This window comes from Sphaerodactylus townsendi, linkage group LG08, assembly GCF_021028975.2.
Source record: "Sphaerodactylus townsendi isolate TG3544 linkage group LG08, MPM_Stown_v2.3, whole genome shotgun sequence".
NCBI lineage: Eukaryota > Metazoa > Chordata > Lepidosauria > Squamata > Sphaerodactylidae > Sphaerodactylus > Sphaerodactylus townsendi.
The window spans coordinates 48,608,614-48,628,063 of NC_059432.1; the positions used below are offsets into that span (position 1 = coordinate 48,608,614).

Sequence of the window (19,450 nt, forward strand, 5' to 3'; positions counted from 1 at the left end):
CTCTCACATTAACAGAAAGGTTGCCTTAGTTTAATGGAATGCTTTCAAAAGCAGACTTCTGGGAATAACTACAGGGGAAAGCTACCAAGATGGTTGGGCAAAACAGGGCCTTCAAATACATGGTAAGTCGTTGATCAACTATTGTATGTTTATACTGCTATTGTGAACAAGAACAAACATACATAGGTGTGCAACGTAAGGAATGCCAGCCAGAGAAGTGCATTGCACACAGGCATAGGCTCAAAAAGTGTAACACAAATTTCTCATATATAGTTATATTGTATAGATGTTCATATTTCATCATATAACATCAAATATGATGAAATATGAGCATCTATACAATATAGAGAACTATATATGAGAAATTTGTGTTATACTTTTTGAGCCTACACCCATATGCGCCGCACTTCTCCAGCTGGTATACTGCTATTGTGACACCAGGGGGCATGTTTCAGCCTGCAAATTAAATGCACATCTCTGTGATAAATTTGTTAAATGGGAAAACATCCTTGCTGTCTAATTAGAAAGGTTACTCCTGCTCATCTCCAGTCTGTGTTGAGGTGATTGGTGTCAGCATATAAAACCATCATTATTGGTGTCAACATATAAAACCATCAAAGAGTTAAAAATAATAGTTAAAATATTTATATGGGGGATGTTTCATCTCTAAGTTGAAACAGCTGTATTAAAGAGTCATGAGCAGAGAGCTGAACAGCCCTTTTAATTTGTTTCAAGCTAATTTACACATTGTTGCTAAATTACTGTTCGCCAGTGCTGTGATCCAAAGAAGCATGTATGGATGGAACTTTTGGGGACGTTCAATGATCACATTGGCCTAAAGTCCAGCTTCTAACATGGTTTGTCAGGTTGGAGCTGCTTAAACAACATGTCCACGTATGAGGTTTCCAGTTTTCACTTTTATGCCTTCTGTTTTAGTATGGAATTAGGTCTAACAGTATTTTAAACAACTGTAGGCAAAGAGAGAATAGAGTATTTTTTAGAAAATGTGCTGTGTTTGGGAAGAGAAATAATAATCTGTCCTTGTGCAAAGTGTTTACCTGTATAGGAATATTAATATGTATTTCAGGGCTTAAATATCTCTCTATAGGTCCACCAAAAGATATCCAGTAGGAAATAGCTCATTTTACTCGTGTTAAAATATCTGTCTCCTTTTTTGCAAAGTTAAACCCATAACTTTGTTTAGTGAAACTGTTCCTAGAGTTGGTTAGCCACCCTTAAACTGAGGATTACTGTTGTGTTCCTAAAAGTTGATTTGTAATGTCTAAATCTGTGAAGGCACTCAAAGGAAACTAATGACTGCTCACAGCTGTGTTACAGTGAAAACCAGGACGTGCAGAGCTATAAGATAAGTTTCAAAGTATAACTGGAAATTTTCTTTTTATATCATGAGACATTATTGATTGAAGGCTGTTCAAAGACCCCAATAAGAAAAAAACAGCAATTCCCACCCCAAATAAATTAAAATACTCAGGTAGATAGTGACTAATAAGTGACTAATAAAACCCCTGCAATATAAAATGTGAACATTTTTAGAAGGCCAGCCAAAGGACTCATAACTCATTCCTAACATTTAAATGTCCCTGAAAATTTATTCGATAGAAAAATAAGGCCAAGGCTGATGGTGCAAAATAATTTTTTTATTATTTAGTTCATTTCTATCCAACCATTCAAATACATCCCAGGGTGGGTTATGACAATTTATAAATGCTTCCCACATTACAATAAAAACAGCACGATACACAGGTGGAAATTCTGAAAAACATACCTAAAACTAAAACATACCTAAAAATATAGCCACCCCCTCCCTAACCCTCCCAGGGGCAGGTGAAGGACAAGTTCTGAAAAAGCCCAGTGGACTGGGGGAAGATTCAAATGCCCAAGTGAAAATGACCAGGCACCGAAAGGTATATAGTGTGAGCGCCTGTTGGACCTGTATTGGGAGAGCATTCCATGAAGGTGGAATATTACAGAGAAAGCCTTCCGTGCATCCTGCACCCCCTCACCTCAGACGGTAAGGGACTACCAATAGGACCTAGTCTTGTCTCTATGGCAGAGGGTGCTCCCACAAGTAGTGTGGTCAAAGGCTATTTAGGGCTTTATAAATCATAACCAATACCTGAAATTGAGCCCGATAGCGAAGTGGGAGCCAAATCCTTCAGTACTGGTGTAATATGCATGCAGCCTGGCATGCTTGCTAGCTGAGCTGCAGCATACTCAGTGGTGGGATCAGCAGGTTCGCACCACTTCGGCAGAACCGGTTGTTAAAATGGTGCTTGTAATCAACCAGTTGTTAAATTATTTGAATCCCACCACCGGAACCGGTTGTTAAATTATTTGAATCCTATCACTGAATACTACATCAGCTCCAAGCTTTCAGACTCTCTTCAAGGGTAGCCTCAGATCAAGTGTATTGCAGTAGCCCAACTTAGAGGTTATTAGAGCTTGGACACCTGTGGCCAGGTCATTTTGGCCTAGAAATGGGCAGAGCTGCATATCCAGGAGGAACTCCAAATCCCTCTCCCAATCCTTTGGAGGTAATGTTCCATCCAGGCAAAGGTGACCCCCACCCACCCACCCATGGACTAGACATTAGAACCCAGCACAAACACCATCTCTGCCTTGTCAGTCCATGCCCGCTTCCAGGCAGTGCTCCAACACCTGCACTGCCTCACCTCATGAGGATGGAATAATGAGGAACAGTTGGGTGTCATTGGCATACGGATGGCAGCCCACACCAAACCTCCAGATAATCTCCCCCAGCGATTTCATATAGTTGATAAATAGTTCAGGAGACAGCACCAAGCCCTGGGGAACTCCACAAGAGAGCTACCAGGGCTCCGAACCCAAATCTCTCACAACTACCCTCTTGAACCACCCTCTGAGGTAGGAGGAGAATGAGTGTGAAACAGTGCTTCCCACTCCCCTGCAGACAGTCCTGCAAGCAAGGATGTAGGTATAGATTTTTAATGGGAGGGTTTGGGGGTGGGGCCACACCCCACCCACCCCTAGGGCATGGCCACACCTCCCCAAGCCCCTCCCCTGGCCTAGCGCTTATAAAAGCAGCTCTCCGAGACCAGGGACAGCAGACTGCCCTGCCCTGCCCCCCACCAGCTGGGCTCCCAGCCGGCAGCCAGCAGTTCCTTATGCCCTCCCCTCTGGGCAGAGGCGTAGAGGAAAAATGGAGCCTGGTGCAAAATCTGAGTTTTGCCCCACTCCCATCCCTGAGCAGCTGTTGTGATGCTGGACTCCACCTCCAAACAGCATCACTTTCAATGGGGTTTAAACTAGAGAGCCCAAATTCTCCTTTTACATCCATCGTAAAGGGAGAATCTGGGGTCTCCAGTTAAACAACATTGAAAGTGATGCTGTTTTGGGGTGGATTATCCCCCGCCCTGAAACAGCATCTCTTTCAATGTGGCGTAGTGGTTAAGAGCAGGTGCATTCTAATCTGGAGGAACCGGGTTTGATTCCCTGCTCTGCCACTTGAGCTGTGGAGGCTTATCTGGGGAATTCAGATTAGCCTGTGCACTCCCACACACGCCAGCTGGGTGACCTTGGGCTAGTCACAGTTCTTCGGTGTTCTCTCAGCCCCACCCACCTCACAGGGTGTTTGTTGTGAGGGGGGGAAAGGCAAGGAGATTGTAAGCCCCTTTGAGTATCCTACAGGAGAGAAAGGGGGATAAAAATCCAAACTCTTCTTCTTCTAGACTGAGGATCTCAGATTCTCCCTTTAAATCCATGCCGAAGGGGGTGGATTTAAAAGGAGAATCTGGGGAAATTTGGGGGGTGCCTACTTTCAGGGGTGCAATTGTTAAGCTAGAAGCACCAAACTTTCAGGGTACCTTTAGGAGACTCTCCTAATGATACCACCCAGGTTTGGTGAAGTTTGGTTCAAGGGGTCCAAAGTTATGGACCCTTAAAGGTGTAGCCTCCATCTCCTATTAGCTCCCATTGGAAACAATGGGGGATGGGGTCACCCCCTTTGGGAGTCCATAGCTTTGGACCCCCTGGACCATACTTTACAAAACCTGGGTGGTATCAGTAAGAGACTCTCCTGATGACGCCTCCCAGGTTTGGTGAAGTTTGGTTCAGGGGATCCAAAGTTATGGACCCTCAAAGCACCCTCTTTGGGAGTCCATAACTTTGGACCCCCTGAACCAAACCTCATCAAACCTGGGTAGTATCATCAGGAGAGTCCCCCAAACAAGTCCATAAAGTTTGGTGCTGCTAGCCTAACAATGCGCCCCCTGCAGGCCAAAACCCAAAACCCCTAAAAATGTTTTTAAAACCCACAAACGGGGGGGCGGAGCTTCGGACATGAATGGGGGGGTTGAACCCGAGAACCCCCCTTGCCTGCGTCCTTGCCTGCAAGATTCCATGATCAATGGTATCAAAGGCCAATGGTATCAAAGGTCTAGGAGAACCAACAGAGATACATTACCCCTCTCTCGGCAGTTTCAGTGGTAAACCCCGCCTGAATCTGGATTAACATGGATCTAGATAATCTGTTTCTTCCAAATGTACCTGTAGTTGACACTATCAGCAGAGTTTAAAGCGGAGTCACTCTGGTAAGATGAGAAGGTTAATAGTCTTCTTGCACTCACTGCAACCTCCTACCACACTTGGAAAAGAATACTCTCCACACAAGATGTTCTTTCCATAGGAAGGTTTTACTTTAGCAGTTGCAAGGTTACACAAGTCTATTCTATACAAGACTGTAAAACTATACAGAACTCTTCAGCAAGAACATAGTTCAACACACACAGAACTCAACTCTCTATCTCAACTTAGCATATACAATGCATTGCTTATACATCCAACAGGATACTTTTCTCTGCCCCGCATCAGCCTCTCATTGGTCTAGAGTAGTGGTTCTCAACCTTCCTAACGTTGCAACCCTTTAATACAGTCCCTCATGTTGTGGTGACCCCCAACCATGAAATTATTTGTGTCTCGGTTCCCAAGACCATTGGAAATATGTGTTTTCCGATGGTCTTAGGTGACCCCTTGGTTGGCAAAAGGTGGGATATAATTCCAATAAAATATAATGTAATGGTTATTTATTTATTTGTTTGTTTGTTTAATATTTAGATTTATATTCACCTCACTACTGCAGAGTTAGGGTGGGTGACAAGCCAAATATAAAACCAGGAAGAGTTAAAACAAATTAAATTCCATAAAATAATAAATACTAATAAAAATGGTGTTGTAAGTTCCCAACAGAGTTGACTCCTAACACTAACAGACTATCTACAGAGTAAGTGGGGAGGGGGCTGAGTGGGGTATATAACAGAAGGACAGCTATGCCTTGTGACTGATGGTGTAAGAGAATCCTCAACCAATTAAAATGTTCCTCAACCAATTAAAATTGTAAAGATATATGAAATATTGTAAAGATATATGGAATATGTTAAAATCAAATTACTCTAATTTGCTTTATATTCTTGATGTTTAGTTTAACATAGGGAGGGCAGCAGACCAAAAACCCTCTTTTCTGACTCTAGATACTGAGATGACATATTGAGGAGAGGGGACAAAGGAGATCCTAAGGACCTAAGCCATTTGTTGCTTTGTAACTCAAACAGCATCGTACATTATGCTCAGGTAAACCTGTAAAAGTGATGTAATGTTTTCCTGGTGTTTCAGCACTGCCATACTCTGTTGTGTGAACTCCCATTATCTCAGATTAGTTTGTCCTCTAGGGTTAGCTACTAAGTGAAACAGGTTGCCAGACTAGGTAGACCACTGATCTGTTCCAGCTGGGCTGCTGTTGTGCTTTTATGATTGATTTATAGTCCAAGTAATTAGGTCAAAGGATAATGATAGTGTTGGCGGAGAAAGTTGATAGAAAAATTTAAACTCAAGAAATCTTCTGGGAAAACCTAGAATTGTCTCAAACGTTAGTGTTTTTTGCAGATCACACTATATTGTTTCTTTAAATTCTGTTAAGAATGCATGACTTAACCAACCCAACTCCATATTAAGGTTGTGTTCTTGGAATATTGTGGGTTGAACCCATATATTTAATTTATTTGAGAGAGTTTCTGACCTAATTCAATATTATACTGCTGCAAAAAACGTAGGCTACTGAAGGTATTTTCTCCCTAGCTATGTTTCCTCCTGTAGCAACCAAGAAATCAAAAAAGGGAGAGCCAATGCTGGTATAGCATGTTTTGTTTCCTCTTCCCTGATGGTAAAGATGTTAAAGTTGAAATCTTGCCTCCTTGGTCATGGCAGTGAAAATTCAGTCAGCAAATAAGACAAATATGATAATCATAATCTATATTCTGCCATTCCCCAGCATAACCCCAACTTAATAATCAGATAAATGATGGGGTAATAGTAGTATAGCTGAGATTAGTTAGGGGGTGGACTGTTAGAACTTAGGCTACCTTGGAGACAATTGGCGAACTGGAGGCTCCCTTGCCATCTTCTGGCCCTTGTCTGGCCCAGTTTTCCCTGCTCTCCGAAGCCGCTGTCGACAAAGTCCTGGCTGCTGTTAGACCTACTACCTGTCCTCTGGATCCGTGCCCCTCTTGGCTTATTAAAACATGCCGAGAGGAGTTACGACCCCACCTGTTGAATATCATCAATAGCTCCCTCGAGCAAGGAGCTTTTCCTGGTGGGTTGAAGGAGGCAGTGGTCCGCCCACTCTTAAAAAGACCGTCGTTAGATCCTAGTGATCCGGCCAATTACCGCCCCGTTTCGAATCTTTCGTTTCTGGGGAAGGTGATTGAGAGAGTGGTGCTGGAGCAGCTTCAGGGCTTTCTGGAGGACACATCGGCTTTCGATCCCTTCCAGTCTGGCTTCCGTGCTGGGCATGGGACGGAGACTGTTCTCGTCGCTGTCACAGATACGCTCCGTATGCAGCTTGACCGGGGCGGATCGGCGCTGCTGGTATTATTGGACCTTACCGCAGCGTTTGATGTGGTCGACCACGACCTTTTGACCCACCGCCTGGCTGTTTCCGGAGTGCGGGGCACTGTCCTTCAATGGATTGCCTCGTTTCTCCGGGACCGGGGTCAGCAAGTGTGGTGCGGGGACCAGGCCTCCCGACGGTGCCCACTTCATTGTGGAGTGCCTCAGGGAGCGCTGTTGTCCCCGCTGTTGTTTAACATCTACATGCGACCCCTTGCTCAGCTGGTACGGAGCTTTGGGCTGGTCTGTCACCAATATGCTGATGACACCCAGCTCATTCTGTCGATGGAGCGGGGAGCGGTCGCCGCCCCTGCAGCTCTACAGCACTGTTTGGAGGCGGTAGCTGGTTGGTTGAAGCAGAGCAGGTTAAAGCTGAATCCAACGAAGACGGAGATTCTCTGGCTAGGCCGTGGGGGGAGGGCGGGGGATTTCCAGCCGCCGGTGTGGGGGGGGTCTCATTGGCACCGACCCCTTCCGTCCGCAGCCTGGGGGTCCACCTGGATTCGTCTCTTTCAATGGAGACCCAGGTGGCCCATGTAACCCGGGTTGCGTTCTTTCATCTTCGACAAGCCCGGCGACTGGCCCCCTTCCTCTCCCAGGCGGACCTGGCCACTGTAATCCATGCAACGGTCACCTCCAGGCTAGACTATTGCAACTCGCTCTACGCTGGCCTTCCCTTGCGGCTGATCCGGAAATTGAAACTGGTCCAGCATGCGGCGGCTCGTTTGCTCACGGGAGGTGCCTTCAGAGATCACATCATGCCCCTGTTGCATTGCCTGCATTGGCTCCCAGTCGAGTTCCGGATTGTCTTCAAGGTATTGGTGCTAACCTTTAAGGCCTTACGCGGTCTGGGACCTTCGTATCTGAGAGACCGTCTAGCCCCATACGTCCCACGTCAGTCTCTGCGTTCAGCAGAGGCCAACCTGCTCGTGATCCCAGCCCCCTCTATGATGCGGCTGGCCTCCACTAGGGCCAGGGCTTTTACGGTCCTGGCCCCTGCCTGGTGGAATGCTCTTCCTCCAACTGTCTGGGCCCTGCGGGACCTTAACGAGTTCCGCAGGGCCTGTAAGACCGAGTTATTCCGCCGGGCTTTTGGAGAGTCCAGCCGCTGATAGGGTGCCTAGAAACAACTAAAGCCCGCTGTTCCCTTATGTAGAGTTTTTAATAGCCGGATGCCATCCTTATTTTGACTGATATAGAAACTGAATGCTGCTTTTAAATTGTTTTATTTTTAATATCCACTGTCCTGTCTAATGTTGTGAACCGCCCTGAGCCCTTCGGGGGAGGGCGGTATAAAAGTGGAATAATAAATAAATAAAAATAAAATAAATAAACTTGGAAGGCCATGGAAAACTACATTGAAGGTTTTTGTAATGAATTCCCTAATACTAATTTAATTATTACTAGCAGGGCCCGGCCACGCATTGCTGTGACAATTGCCCTTCTCATCACAGTCCGCAACCCACCCAGATGTCCATGCAGGTCCAATGATCCCCAGCATAGCCTTTTGGGAGCAGCAGTGGCATAGTGGCTAAGAGCAGGTGCACTCTGATCTGGAGGAACTGGGTTTGATTCCCAGCTCTGCAGCTTGAGTTGTGGAGGCTTATCTGGGGAATTCAGATTAGCCTGTGCACTCCCACACACACCAGCTGTGTGACCTTGGGGTAGTCACAGATTTTCAGAGCTCTCTCAGCCCCATCCACCTCACAGGGTGTTTGTTGTGAGGGGTGAAGGGCAAGGAGGTTGTAAGCCACTTTGAGTCTCCTACAGGAGAGAAAGGGGGGGATATAAATCCAAACTTTTCCTCCTCCTCCTCCTCCTCCTCCTCCTCCTCCTCCTCCTCTTCCTCCTCCTCCTCTTCTTCTTCTTTTGGGGTGGTCAAATGGAATCCCTCTTTCCCTTTTCAATTCACATTATTATATGGTGCTGTCTTGGTTTTTAGTATAAGGTAACCCTTTCCATTCCACAATGGAACTGTCCAGAGTGCGAATCCTGCTGTCCATGAGGCTGGTTGACACGCACAGTCCTGGCTTGTGTGTGTGAGGGGGGAAATCCCACCTGACGTCTCACACGGCAAAGTGTGTATGTGTTTCACTTCCACTCGTATTACCTAATAGTATTACCTATTTACTGTTTTCACTGCTCATCTCTGCCCATCTGCACGAACATTCTGAGCCCTCATACCAAGCCCTCAGGCCACAGACAGACAGGCTGCATGAACATTCTAAGGGTGACAGTTAAACAGAGGCAGCTTCATGGCCTGGTGCGCCAGGAAAAAGACGTTTTACCTGGCTCAGGTATGGACTTTTGGCAATTTGAAGGTCCAATTATTCACCCGCAACAGGGAGGGACGTCATGTGAAAATTTGGGGGCGATCCATCCAGCCGTTTCGGGCTTTAGGGAGTCACCAACAAATGAATGGTTAGCTTTTTATATATATATATAGATAGATTGGTGATTTTAATGCAGGATTGAGTAGCGTTGCAGATAAGCAGTTGATAGAGTTGGGAGGAGTTGAGAAAATGGAGCAGATAAATGGAGGCATGGAAAGTGTTTCAAAAGATAAAAAGGCAAATTCTTTAGGAATGTTAAAATTAGGGTTGAGAAAATGTTTTAACAATTTTAATGGCCAGGCTTGTATTGACAATTCCATAGATGTCACATGTATGAATTCAAGGGGGGGGGGGGTTAGCATTATTAACGATACATTAATCAGTGAGAATGCATGCCAACTTGTGTCAACTTTTTCAGTGGATGAGTTTATGTGGAGTGACAATTTTCCCTTGTTGTTGGACATCCAACGTTTAGACTTGTATGCCCTCCCAAAATCTCCTTATGATCCATTTTCACAGGGAGATGCTAAAAGTGAAACCCTGGACATTTGAGCAAGGTAAGTTATGTTTTCAAATTTGTTCTTAATGAGATAAGTTATGTTTTCAAGTTTGTTCGTAAATATGATTGAACAAATAAAAGCAGAAACTTCAATAGTATGATTGCTTTATTCCGTAGATTCACATTCTCCTAAAAAAGAACTTCAAAGGGAGAGTGCAATGCAGAAGTACAGAATTAGAATTCATTAAGAAGTTTTAACAAGGATTAAAGATGTCACACTACAGATATTATTAACATTTTTTCTTCATTTTAGATGGAGGTATTGTATCATATAAAACATGGAGGTGTTGTTTTTGTTGAAGGTGTAGGAAGCATTTCTTGGGAATTGACATAGGAACCTTATATAAGAGCGGAATGTAAAAGAAAGGTCATGTGAGTATCTAAACGTCCCCCACTACATACAGATGTTATTATGCTCAGCTAACCTCTGTTTGGCCTCTGTGCTTTTCTGATTGGATCTGCTTATAATGTTACATCCTGTACTTTCCTAGATTAGGTGTGATGTCAGTAACATTTTACCTATCTTTCAACAATTGGGAGTGGTTCTTCACCTGCTCTGAATGATTAATTACTTCTTGGATTGGATCTTGTTTTAAACTGGCTTCTCTTTCTAGCCTCTTCTCCTTCCTGCCTCATGTATCTGATGTAGTGAGCCCTGAAAACAAATGCTGTTCGTGCACAGTATCTTAGAACTATAAGACAGGCAATGACTAGTGTGAGTCATGCATGTAGGTAGGGGGGGGGGTTTCTCGGGTTTGAACCCCCCCTTCATGTCCGAAGCTCCGCCCACCCATTTGTGGGTTTTTAAAACATTTTAGTGCTTTTTTGGTTTTTGGGCTGCAGGGGGCTCATTGTTTGGGCTAGCAGCACCAAACTTTCAGGGATTGTTTGGGGGACTCTTTTGATAATACTAGCTGGGTTTGGTGAGGTTTGGTTCAGAGAGTCCAAAGTTATGGACTCCCAAAGAGGGTGCCCCCATCCTCCATTGTTTCCAATGGGAGCTAATAGAAGATGGGGGCTACACCTTTGAGGGTCCATACCTTTGGACCCCCTGAACCAAACTTCACCAAACCTGGGATGTACTATCAGGAGAGTCTCTTATTGATACCACCCAGGTTTTGTGAAGTTTGGTCCAGGGAGTCCAAAGCTATGGACTCCCAAAGGGGGTGCCCCATCCCCCATTGTTTCCAATGGGAGCTAATAGGAGATTGGGCTACACCTTTGAGGGTCCATAACTTTGGACCCCTTGAACCAAACTTCACCAAACCTGGTGGTATCATTAGGAGAGACTCCTAAAGATACCCTGAAAGTTTGGTGCTTCTAGCTTAACCATTGCACCCCTGACAGCAGGCATCCCCCAAATTTCCCCAGATTCTCCTTTTAAATCCACCCCCTTCGGCATGGATTTAAAGGGAGAATCTGAGATCCTCAGTCTAGAAGAAGAAGACAGTGGCGTAGCTAGGGAAAATGGGGCCCGGGACAAAATCTGAGTTTTGCGCCCCGCCCCCCTGCATATGGGCAGTGTCCCTCCCCAACCACGACCAAACAACATTTTTTTGCACCAGGTCATCTCAAAGTCACCATCACATTATAGAACATGCCCAAACACACAAATCTGAACACACCCAGGGCTCCCTAGTTTAAACAACATTGAAAGTGATGCTATTTTTTTGAAGGGGGGAATCCACCCTGAAACAGCGTCACTTTTAATGTTGTTTAAACTAGAGAGCCCAGATTCTCCTTTTAAATCCACCTTTAGATTTAAATCCACCTTTAGATTACCCACCCATCCACCCCAAACAGCTTCATTGTCAATGTTGGTTGTTGTGGGTTTTTTGGCTGCCTGGCTGTGGTCTGGTAGATCTTGTTCCTAATGTTTCACCTGCATCTGTGGCTGGTATCTTCAGAGGTGTATCACAAAGAGAAGTCTGTTATACACTGTGTCCAGACTTCTCTTATAACAGACTTCTCTCTGTGATCCCCCTCTGAAGATGCCAGCCACAGATGCAGGTGAAACGTTAGGGACAAGATCTACCAGACCACGGCCACACAGCCTGTAAAACCCACAACAACCAGTTGAATCTGGTTGTGAAAGCCTTCAACAATACTTTCAATGTTTTTTAATCTAGGGAGCCCAGATTCTCCCTTTTAATCCACTCCAAAGGGGGTGGATTTAAAGAGAGAACCCGGGGAAAATTTGAGGGTGCCTGTCAGGAGAGCAATGTTTAAGCTAACAGTACCAAAATTTTAGGCTATCTTTAGGAGACTATCCTGATTATACCACCCAGGTTTAGTGAAGTTTGGTTCAGGGGGTCCAAAGTTATGGACCTTCAAAAGGGTAGCCCCATCTACCATTAGCTCCCATTGGAAACAATGGGGGATGGAGCATCCTTTTTGGGGGTCCATAACTTTGGACCCCCTGAACCAACCTACACCAAACCTGGGTGGTATCAGCAGGAGACTATCCTTATGATACCACCTAGGTTTAGTGAAGTTTGATTCAGAGGGTCCAAAGTTATGGACCCTCAAAATGATAGCTCCATCTACTATTATTTCCCATTGGAAACAATGGAGGATGGGGTCACCCCCTTTGGGGGTCCATAACGTTGGACCCCCTGAACCAAACTTCACCAAACTTGGCTGGTATCACCAGGAGAGTCACCTGACGATAGCCTGACATTTTGGTGCCACTAGCCTAAAAACTACGCCCCCTGCAGGCCAGAATTGAAAAAACAGTAAAAATACAGAAAGCCACAAACGAGCCTGCCATTTTTCCGCCCACCACAAGGTGGCGCCCGGGGCACTTGTCCCCGGATGTCCCCATGGTAGCTACGCCTGTGGAAGAAGAGTTTGGATTTTTATCCCCCTTTCTCTCCTGTAGGAGACTCAAAGGGGCTTACAATCTCCTTTCCCTTCCCCCCTCACAACAAACACCCTGTGAGGTGGGTGGGGCTGAGAGAGTTTCGAGAAGCTGTGACTAGCCCAAGGTCACCCAGCTGGCATGTGTGGGAGTGCACAGGCTAATCTGAATTCCCCAGATAAGCCTCCACAGCTCAAGTGGCAGAGCAGGGAATCAAACCCAGTTCCTCCAGATTAGAATGCACCTGCTCTTAACCACTACGCCACATTGAAAGTGATGCTGTTTCAGGTTGGGGGATAATCCACCTCAAAACAGCATCACTTTCAATGTTGTTTAACTGTGGACCCCAGATTCTTCCTTTAAGGTGGATTTAAAAGGAGAATTTGGGCTCTGTAGTTTAAACACCATTGAAAGTGATGCTGTTAGGGGGTGGATTCCAGCATCACAGCGGCTGCCCCGGGGGGGGGGGCGCAAAACTCAGATTTTGCACCAGGCTCCATTTTCCCTCTATGCCTCTGCCCAGAGGGGAGGGGCAGGGGAGGGCAGGGGAGGGAAGTCTGTTATCCCCGACCTCGGAGAGTGCTAGGCCAGGGGCAGGGCTTGGGGAGGCATGGCCATGCCCTAGGGGCGGGTGGGGGTGTGGCCCCCCCGACCCCCCCCATAAAATATCTATACCTACATCCCTGGTGTGAGTGGATTCCTTTTGATTTTGCAGCAGAATACCAGAACTGCTATTCTTCTGCTTTATTCCATGATCCAAGAGCAAGCCAATCAAAATAAGTCTACAGTTTCCAACATTCCTTAGGAAAAATAAAAACAGAGATGTTTTCTAATTTCATTTGGTATTAAGAAAGTGTCGGACTGCGCCCTGAAACTGAACGTAACACTAAGGCAAGCCTGAGCCCCTGCCCCTGACTCAACCCTAACCCTAACTTTTCATTTTTATTTAATTTATTCAGTCACAAATTGTTCCCAAAAAAACCCCGAAACCAGAAACTGACTATAGCCCTATTCTCGGACTGAGCCCTAGAACTGAACCTAACATTAACGTAATCCCGAGCCCCTGCTCTTTCCTCAACCCTAACCCTAACTTATCATTTTAATTTAATTTATTAAGTCATAAATTGTTCCCAAAATTGTAATAAAAATCTGAAACTGAGCATACCCCATTCTCAGACTGCGTCCTAGAACTCAACGTAACACTACGGCAAGCGAGAGCCCCTGCCCGTTCCTTAACCCTAACCCTAACTTATTATTTCATTGATGCAGTCATAAATTGATTTTAAAAATGTAACAAAAATACAATAAACAAAAATAGTGGGTTAGGGTTAGGGCAACGGCAGTGGCTCAGGTTTGCCTTAGTGTTGTGTTGAGTTCTAGGGCGATGTCCAAGAATAAGGCTATGGTCAGTTTTAGGTTTCGGGTTTTAGTTACAATTTTGAGAACAATTTTTGACTGAATAAATTAAATAAAAATAAAAAGATAGGGTTAGGGGTCAGGCAAGGGTAAGGGATGAGGCAATACGCCAAAACCTGAAACTGACCATAGCCCTATCCTTGGACTGAGCCCTAGAACTGAACCTAACACTAACGCAATCCCGAGCCCCTGCTCTTTCCTCAACCCTAACCCTAACTTATCATTTTAATTTAATTTATTAAGTCATATATTGTTCCCAAAATTGTAATAAAAACCCGAAACCTGAAACTGAGCATACCCCTATTCTCAGACTGTGGCCTAGAACTCAACGTAACACTACGACAATCCAGAGCCCCTGCCCTTGCCTTAAACCTAGCCCTATCTTATTATTTCATTGATGCAGTCATAAATTGATAAAAAAAATTGTAACAAAAAATAAAATAAATAAAAATAGTAGGTTAGGGTTAGGGCAACGGCAGTGGCTCAAGCTTGCCTTAGTGTTGCGTTGAGTTCTAGGGCTATGTCCAAGAATAGGGCTATGGTCAGTTTTAGGTTTCGGGTTTTAGTTACAATTTTGAGAACAATTTTTGACTGGATAATTTAAATAAAATAAATCAGGGTTAGGGTTCAGGCAAGGGCAAGGTCTCCTGATTGCCTTAGTGATACATTGAGTTCTAGGGCGCAGTCCGAGAATATCGTGATGGTAAGTTTTAGGTTTCGGGTTTTTGTTATAAATTTGGGAACAAATAATTCAACTCCCTATTATTTTAATTTAATGTATTGAGTCTCAAATTGTTCCCAAAATTGTGATAGAAACCCAAAATCTGAAACAGACCATAAGCCTTTTCTCGAACTGCGCCCTAGAACTCAACATAACTGTAAGCCAAGCCAGAGCCCCTGTCCTTGCTTTAACCCTAACTTATTTTTATTTATTTTTTTCAGTCATAAATTGTTCCCAAAATTGTAGCAAAAATAAATTGAATATAAATAATAGGTTATGGTTAGGGCTAAGGCAAGGGCACGGGCTCAGAGTTGCCTTAGTGTTATGTGGAGTTTTAGGGCGCAGTCTGAGAAGAGGGCTATGGTCAGTTTCATGTTTTGGGTTTTTATAACAATTTTGGGAACAAAAATAATAGCCCCATTGGAAACAGTGTGGGATGGGGACACCCTTTCACCAAACCTTGGTGGTATCAGCAGGAGACTCTCTGGATGAAACCACCCAGGTTTAGTGAAGTTTGGTTCAGAGGGTTCAAAGTTATGGACCCTCAAAAGAGTAGCCCCATCTACCATTAGCTCCGATTGGAAACAATGGGGGATAGGGCACCCCTTTTGGGGGTCCATAACTTTGGACCCCCTGAAGCAAACTTCACCAAACCTTTCTGGTATCATCAGGAGTGTCACCGCCTGAAATTTTGGTGCTGCTAGCCCAGGGGTCTGCAATCTGCGGCTCTCTAGACGTTCATGGACTATAAATCCGATCAGCCCCTGCCAGCATGGCCAATTGCCCATGCTGGCAGGGGCTGATGGGAATTGTACTCCATGAACATCTGGAGAGCCGCAGGTTGAAGATCCCTGTGCTAGCCTAAAAACTGCGCCCCCTTCTGGCCGACAAAGTAAAAACACTAAAAATACCCGAAAAAATTAGAAATGAGCCCAAACTTTACTGCACACCAATGGTGGGCGCCCGGGACATTTGTCCCTGGATGTCCCCATTGTAGCTATGCCTCTGACACTGAGTCATTGCTTAGACAATGAAAAACAGTTGCAAGTGTATTAATATTAATTTGTATTAAACTCTCTTTTTCTTCTTTCTCTTATTCCCTCCTAATCTTCCATATCTCTCTTCTTTATTTAGGCTTTTGCGAGATGTTATGATTTTATGTAAATTCTCTCACTCTTATCCCTTTCTTCCCCTTTCCTTAACTTCCTTTTCCCAAACAACAAAGCCTTAAGACCTTTGGACATGGCATTAAGACCTTTGGACATGGCATTCTATGTTGTTTGCTAGAACAAACATTCTATGTTGTTTGCTAGTTTCCTTTTAAATCTCCAATAAAAATATATATATAAAAAAACAATTGCAAGTGTGTTGCTTGATAGTTGATGTTGGTCTTGGCCCTGATGAGTTCTCTCTCAAAGTCCAAAACAGTTCTCAAAAAGACTCTCTCTGTGTGACTTTTACAAGCCAAGGTTTGAAGGACAGCAATATCAACTGAGGGCAATAATTTTTAATACTACAGGCACTGTTACTATCATTTTGGAGGGTTTTACCCTCCATGTGTGTGTTAGGTTTTTTTTTTAATTTCAGATTTTTCAGCAGATCTGATGCTGTTCTCATGTTTGCAAAGAAACATGTATCTTCAGTACGTAGCCCAATCTCTTGCTTTACATATCCTCAGGGTTAAGTTGTTGGTCTACAGTGGAAGGACAGAAAGGCAAAAATCACACAATTTTCTACTAGTGGAAGGACCCGCTACCAAAAAAACCATAGTTATAATCAAAACCACTGAAGGAAGTTGCAAATGTAAAGGTTTGTTTGCAGAAATAAGCAAGACTTTCATTGAATTGGACTTACTATGAAGTACATACAGTAGGATTTTGCCTATGGAGATATGCATTGCTGGATTTTATTGAGAATATATTACAATTTATTATGGAAATGCTAAGTGGTTACAGTTTTCATTCTGCTTGCTAGTGATTGTGAAAAAGAGATGACTGAACTGCAGAAAAAGTGTCTCCTTGTTGACTCAACCCATGTTGTCATTTCCTTTCTGCTTCTTCCATGGCTTTTGTCTTGCCTTCTTCTGGGGTGGCTATAGTGACAATGATAGAGAAATCTGCCTCTATCCTTTGCTTAAGCAATTGACTTTACTGAAGCTGATGGACAGATTCTATTTGGAAAACATTTTGGGATTAGTAATACAGTATTGTAGATTTCCTGCTTGCCTTTCATAGTCCAAGGCATACAATCTTTCCTCGTTCCTTATTTATGTCAGGGTTTCTTGTATTCCTGAGGAAGAAGCCAACAGGTAATTTAAAACACACAAAACTGTGCTCTTATATCTGGTCTGCTTCACAGCAAGCATGTAACAATTTAAGTTCTTCCTGTATGGATTACCTTGTTTTTCAAGTTTTTCTGCAATATTGCCACCCTAACACAAACCCACATTGAAGTTGCTAGATAAAATGTCCAAGGCACTATAGAATTAGAGAGGCCCAACTATAAGGTTGTATGTTTGACCCAACCCTTCCTTTAATGATATTTCTTTCCTGAATTTGCTTTCCACACCCGAATGCTGAGTCTGCTGACCTTTATAATTAATGACTCTACTGATTTCTGACAAGGTAATCATAAGTAATCAGTGAAACAGTAGTTACCATTATAAGAAATTTGAACAGCGGCATTCACAATTCACAGCACTAGACTTCCCTACAGGCTCTCCCTCTTCCAACTAGATATTTTTTCTTACAAGTGTCTGAACTGTCTCCAGCCTTGGGGACAAGGATCCTGTTGGCATATATCAGCTTTCCTTTAATTTTCCCACATTGCAGTTAGATAATCATCTTACTCAAAGTTTTTTTCCCCTAAACCCAGCTTGTTTGAGGTAAAAGGGAGATTTTTTTTTTCACACTCAGAAGAGTAGGTGTTAATGTTCTTGGGATTTCCTCTGCCTGTCATAAATGGAAGCTGAAAGATCAGCAAGCCACAATATTGCACAGGTCTGGCGATGATACAGTTTCAGTAGCGTCTCAAAGGTGTGAGGACTGGATTTCGACCATTCTTGTTCCGTCTGTTCTGCTTCTCTTGATTTTGATATACTGTTGCATATTATTTCAGGAAAGCTTTAATGCCATTTCTGGATGTGTTAGCAGAAACAAGGCCACGGCTCTAGGGTCCATAGAGGATTTGGTTGGAAAGCACATAGTGCAACAACCTTGCAGAAGCAAAGCACGTCTGGGTTTAGTCAGTGATTGAATGGGAGGCCACCTGCGAACCCCTCCATATGCCGGTTCTATGAGGAAAAAAGGTAAGGCTGAAGAGATAATAATACCGGTAAGTAGTAAAATGAAACATAGGCAAACAAACCTTCCGGTAATGTTAGTTGTTTCTTAGTCTTGGAAATGTGTTCTAGTTTTAACAGCTACATCTAAATTAAGTTTTAACCAGACTGGGGAGAATTTAGGAAGCTGCAGAGAAGACAAAGAGCATGAAGGATATCACTAGGATCTTTGCGTCACTGAGCAAACAGGTAATGGGTGAGACAACAGTGAAAAGTAAGGGAACAGAGAAAAATAAAATCCTCAGGACAATTTTGTAATGGAAAATAACTTTGCTTTCACTATTGACATGGGAAGCACAACCATCCACAAGGGTATCATCTCACTGATCCCCTCTGGGTTTCCTTCTACTTCCTTCTACATTTTGCTAGAAATAATTCATGACATATTGAAAAGTTTGTGGTGAGACTGAAAAAGAGATTGAAAAGGTGTTTGTTACATCACAGGCACAGCTTTTGTTAACTGAGCTATATTTACCATATACCATACACCAAGTAATGTATTTCTTTGACAGCTGACAACTTAGTTTCAAGAACACTGAACCAGGGGTGGCTTGGAAGGAAAAAACAGCCCAATAAAAGGACCACATGCCCCCTGGGGAGTAGAGAAACATCTTGCCACAGTATTTCCATGCCACATGCAAGTTGGCCATGCACTCTACTTTCCTGCATGGCTCGTGATGGGAGCCATTAACTCATGATGGTGACTACTGCCCAGACCTCACTGGCAATGGCGTATCTAAGCAAACTGGAGCCCTGGGCAAAACCTGGGTTTGATGCCCGCCCCCCATGGGCAGCCACCCTCCCCCACCACGACCAAACAATAATTTTTTCCACCAGGTCATTTCAAAGTCACCATCACATTATAGAATATGCCCCAACTCACAAATCTCAACACAGGGTGAAGCAGACCAGAGAGGGGCTGAGAGAGGATCCCTCTCTTGGCTTAAAAAAAAAAAGCTCTGAGGCTGGAGCATCCCTCTGCCAGCTTCCCCTCATCTCCAGTATGCCTCCCTGCCCATGAATCACAGGATCCAAGGGCAGAGCAGGCTCTGCCAGCCTCCCCCCATTCCCAGCACACTTCCCTGCCCATGGATCACAGGGTTAGGGTTAGTGTCATATGGGAAAACAAATGAAAGCCATTTGGAAGTTCCTTTTGGGGTCCTTTTATTTTATTTTAATTTTTTTTCTCAGCAGTAATAAAACATTTTGAAAGCATTTTGAAAATGTCAAAAAAATTATTTCCACTGTGTGGTATGAACCATTCTTGTGTTCAGATTTGTGA

At 44.0% G+C, this 19,450-nt stretch overlaps 1 long non-coding RNA gene across 1 annotated transcript; it reads left to right on the plus strand.

Annotated features, from left to right (window-relative positions):
* The first annotated feature begins 5,543 nt into the window (after positions 1–5,543).
* Positions 5,544–18,809, plus strand: LOC125438593. The gene is made up of 4 exons (XR_007245349.1): positions 5,544–5,625; positions 9,792–9,829; positions 10,085–10,203; positions 17,946–18,809. It is a non-coding gene; the product is annotated as an uncharacterized LOC125438593 (long non-coding RNA).
* Positions 18,810–19,450: the final 641 nt, after the last annotated feature.